The 4812-nt window shown below is 46.6% G+C and overlaps 1 long non-coding RNA gene across 1 annotated transcript; it reads left to right on the top strand.

The window, feature by feature from the left end:
- Positions 1 to 2289: 2289 nt before the first annotated feature.
- On the top strand, positions 2290 to 4542 carry LOC144613027 (uncharacterized). Its single transcript, XR_013550335.1, has 2 exons — positions 2290 to 3644; positions 3747 to 4542. It is a non-coding gene; the product is annotated as an uncharacterized LOC144613027 (long non-coding RNA).
- The last annotated feature ends 270 nt before the right edge of the window (positions 4543 to 4812 follow it).

The raw sequence follows: 4812 nt of genomic DNA on the forward strand, positions 1-4812 counted from the left end.
ACTGGATTTTATTATTTTTATTTTTATTTTTTAAAATATAATTTATTGTTAAGTTAGCTAACATACAGCGTATACAGTGTGCTCTTGGCTTCGGGAGTAGATTCCCATGATTCATCAGTTACATTTAACACCCAGTGCCCATCCCAACAAGTGCCCTCCTCAAGGCCCATCACCCATTTCCCCCTCCCTCCGCCCTTCCCCATCAACCCTCAGTTTGTTCTCTGTGTTTAAGAGTCTCTTACAAAGAGAAACACATAAAACAAAGCAAACAAAAAAACGGAAAACAAACAAAAGAGTCTCTTATTGTTTGCCTCCTTCTCTGTTTGTAACTATTTTTTTTCCCTTCCCCTCGCCCATGGTCTCCTGTTAAGTTTCTCACATTCCACATGAGTGAAAACATATGGTAATCTGTTTTTCTCTGATGGATTTATTTCACTTAGCATAATACCCTCCAGTTCCATCCATGTTGCTGCAAATGGCAACATGTCATTCTTTTTCATTGCTGAGTAGTATTCCATTGTGTATATAAGCCACATCTTCTTTATCCATTTGCCAGTTGATGGACATTTAGGTTCTTTCCATAGTTTGGCTATTGTTGAAAGTGCTGCTATAAACATTGGGGTACAAGTGCCCCTATGCATCAGCACTCCTGTATCCCTTGGGTAAATACCTAGCAGTCCTATTGCTGGGTCATAGAGAATTCTATTTTTAATTTTTTGAGGAACCTCCACACTGTTCTCCAGAATGGCTGCACCAGTTTGCATTCCCACCAACTCTGCAAGAGGGTTCTCCTTTCTCCACATCCTCACCAACGTCTGTTGTTTCTTGACTTGTTAATTTTAGCCACTCTGACCGGTGTGAGGTGGTACCTCAGTGTGGTTTTGATTTGTATTTCCCTGATGATGAGTGATATTGAGCATCTTTTCATGTGTCTGTTAGCCATCTGGATGTCTTCTTTGGAAAAGTGTCTATTCATGTCTTCTGCCTATTTCTTCACCTGATTATTTGTTTTCCGGGTATTGAGTTTGATAAGTTCTTTACAGATTTTGGATACTAACCCTTTGCCCATTATGTCATTTGCAAATATCTTCTCCCATTCTCTTGGTTGCCTTTTAGTTTTGTTGATTGTTTCCTTTGCTGTCAGAAGCTTTTTATCTTGATGAGGTCCCAGTGGTTCTTTTTTTTTTAAAGTTTATTTATTTATTTATTTTTGAGAGAGAGAGAGAGAGAGAGAGAGACAGACAGACAGAGACAGAGCACATGAGTGGGGGAGTGGCAGAGAGAGGAGGAGAGAGAGAATCTGAAGCAGGCTTTGCCCTGTCAGTGCAGAGTCCAATGTGGGGCTTGATCCCATGAACCGTGAGATCATGACCCGAGCCAATATCAAGAGTCAGATGCCCAACCGAATGAGCCACCCAGGTGCCCCCAGACATACTTTTATTCAACAAACTTCTGTGGGGTGCCCACTGCATTCTTTGCACTACCTGACTAGGCACTGGGTCTATGGGGTGAGAGAGCCAATCTCTGTTCTTAAGCTGGGGAGATGGACAAGAAGGTCAATGCTAACAAAAGAGTGGAATTAGTAGTATATAGGGCAGCATGGATCCCAGCCTTAAAGATCAGGGAATGTAATGTTTGAATCCAATAGTATTGTTGATCATCAAACAAAAGTAGGCAGTGTTGAGGGAAGAGAGGAAGGATGTCCTAATCAAAGGGAATGGCACTCACACACACAGAACGTCTGAAGTGCTGACAAGTTGGGGTTTGTTGCAGAGGATGGCAGCAGTAAGTGTAGAAGCTCGACCACAGTAGGATCTTGTCTCTGCAGCTGAAGATTTCAAACTTCATCTGGGAGCGACAGGAAGCCGCTGACACACAAAATAGTATGCTCGCCTTCTGGAGTGCAGAAAAGGCAATTTCCACTCCGACCTCGGTGGAAAGATAATTGGTAGGAAGCACAGGATGCTGGTGGTGTATGGCCTGAGCTTGAGCCTGAGCCGTGTGGTGCCGCATCCCCAGATACGTCAGTACGCGTCTTACTTACCGATAGAGGAGGCCTGATGGGGTCGATTTGCCCTGGGAACTTAGCCAACTCCCGAGAGAGAGAATTCCCTCTAAGAGAAGGTGAGTTTGGTATCACATGTTAGTGGTGGAAGGGAAGAAGTGAGTCCAAGATAACAGGATGCCTCTTACTTCTACGTAGTCCCTGGCCGAACTTCCCCCAGAACTGCTGTCTGGGAAGACCGTGGCATGAGAGCAAGGAGGTGCTCCTGTGGTATTCCTCAGTGGGAGTGGCATGTAAGTGGACTCAGTGACATGTAAGGGGAGTGCTGTAGCATCTAGCGGAAGAGGGGCAGAATAGAAGAAGGAGAAAATGTTAGCTGGCTGGCTTTTCGTTAGCGCTAAAGGGGTACCCCCATGAGGACACAGGTAAAATTGGCCTGAGGTGTGGGGGCCCCCTTGTCTCTTTACAGTGACAAATGAGGGCGAGAACCAGCAAAATGCGAACTGAAGAGACTAGGCCTGAACCACTTTCTCCCAGATAAGCTGCTCAAATTCCCAGAATATGAGTCCCTGGCGACTTTACGTCGCTTACTGTAAAAGTGTAAGAGGTTAGGTTACTCCCCAGGCTCTAGAACAAGAGCCCAATGGCTCCCAGAGATAGTACGTCCCTCATCCAAAAGGAAACCTGGCCGGTAGTTTGCCTCCAGCTAATCTTCCACATTTCTGCAAACTAGGCGCTTCGGTTTTATCATTGCCTTTACAGAGAGTGGAGTCGGATTTTCATGATTCTTCATGACCTTGTTCTCTCTGCCGTAACAGCCACGGCGAGAGCCAAAACGGACTTGTTCACAGAGAACAAGCAATTTTGTCTGATCCTCGTTCTTCATGTTGAAATTGCAATTGTGTTAGTGTGACTGACAGGTTCTCCAAAGAGATTCGGTGAAATCCTCTGTCAGGTTCACCAGGAAACAAGGTTTCGAGGAGGCGTGTCTGGCTGGTCTCCCCAAAGGGCTCAGTAACAACACATCAAAAGACTGCTGAATTCTTATTTCCCGTCAGAAAAATATCAAAGCCAATCTGAAATCTGGGAGTGTTCGGAGGGCAGATGGTATTAGCCTAGTAGTAAACACATTTTTGGCTGCTTCTTTTTTTCTCCCTGGTTGCTATGTTTAATGTGCTGAGAGAAAGCTGTTTGCTTGCAGAATCTTATTATAGAGCAGAAATATACTTGTTCCAGAGAAGAGGAATTTAATTGGTTCCAAGTCAAATGATGTTAACAGGTGTCGCCTCACCAACCCAGGACTTAAAATGGGTTATTATAAAAAGGACGAATACCTAGTTGCCTGGCTCTCGCTCCCGCCTGTTATGCAAGACTGCCTGCCCCTGTAATGTTCCTCCCGATTATTTCCAGCAACTTGAGGAGGTGGCTCATATGTACCCATGCACAAGTCCTGTTGGCTACCGCAGCGCCTGCAATTCTCCTGCTCTTTCGGCTTGAGCTGCTCTCCGCTATTATTTGCTACTGAGGCCTGCACCACTTAATGCAAACTGCAGGTTAAGCCTCCGTTGGTATTGCTGCTCCGGCCAGGCTCTGTGACACTGGAAGGAAGGAACACTGCCGGTTCCCCGGAGGTGCCGAGGTCCGTGAGAATCTCTCTGTCCCGTTCAGCGCCACACACGGTGGAGGTTAAATTGTTAAAAGAGTTACGGGGTTTTCACGCGTGGCCCTCTCTCTCCGCTAGGACCCGGACTCTGAGCTGTAGTGAAGCAGGATGGGAAGTATGTGGGCACAGTGGCCGCGAGAATGTGCCTCTCACCACAGCGACATCACTGAGGTGGACCCCAGCTGCTGTGCTCCGAAATCAAAATCACATTTTAAACAGAAGCTATGCCTGCCATGGGCTGCTCCCAGTCAGTTATAAGCATGGTGGGGGGGATACGAAGGCTGACTCCTCCCCGGGAGACGGGGACCGTCTCTGACGCACCACTGTGACCTGAGGCTTCCTAATAGCCTGCTCAAACTATCCTGAGAACTGGATTGCAGTTCTAGTATCTGACATGCTTCTACCCAACCTCCCTTCCCTTTTTCCCTGTCTCTTTCTCTTGCTGTTTGATGACTCTCTCAGTTTCCCCTCCTCCCTCTGTATTTTCTCTCCCAGGCATTTCCCCTAATATATTTTTCTTCTGCACGTTTAGTCCCGTCTTGGCATCTGCTTCTCATGGGACCAGCGAATCTGTGTTATGTGCAGTGGAATGACTATTCTCCCTGTTGCCGAAACACACGTATCTTCTTGACCACCTCCCTTCAGAGGAGTGTTCTATCCCAGGCGGTGTCTAGATCCTTTGGAGTAGATTTGACCTTGACCTCAGCCTCCTCCACTCATGTTTGCTGGACATGCTCAGACACGTCCAGTCTCAGTAGGAGATGTGATATGACGGAGGCTTGGGCTGAGCCCCTTGCTCTACATTCTGGAGCATCTATTATGATACTTTGTGGGTTCGATGCGTGGCTAGAGAACAAATAAATACAAGAAACTATCCCTGACTTTGAGGTGAAAATCCAGTTAGTGAGACAAAAATCACACATGTACCACAAGTGTTTAAGAATACAGATAATAAAGAGGAGGTCTGAGTGGCTCAGCCGGTTAGCGTCTGACTCTTGATTTCATCTCAGGTCATGATCTCACAGTTCATGGGTTCAAGTCCCACATCGGGCTCTGTGCTGATAGTGCTGAACCTACTTGGGATTCTCTCTCTCCCTCCCTCTGGCTCTCCTCTGCTTGCACACACACACACACACACACACAC

The sequence above is a fragment of the Panthera onca genome, chromosome D1 (genome assembly GCF_046562875.1).
Source record: "Panthera onca isolate mPanOnc1 chromosome D1, mPanOnc1 haplotype 2, whole genome shotgun sequence".
Taxonomy (NCBI): Eukaryota; Metazoa; Chordata; class Mammalia; order Carnivora; family Felidae; genus Panthera; species Panthera onca.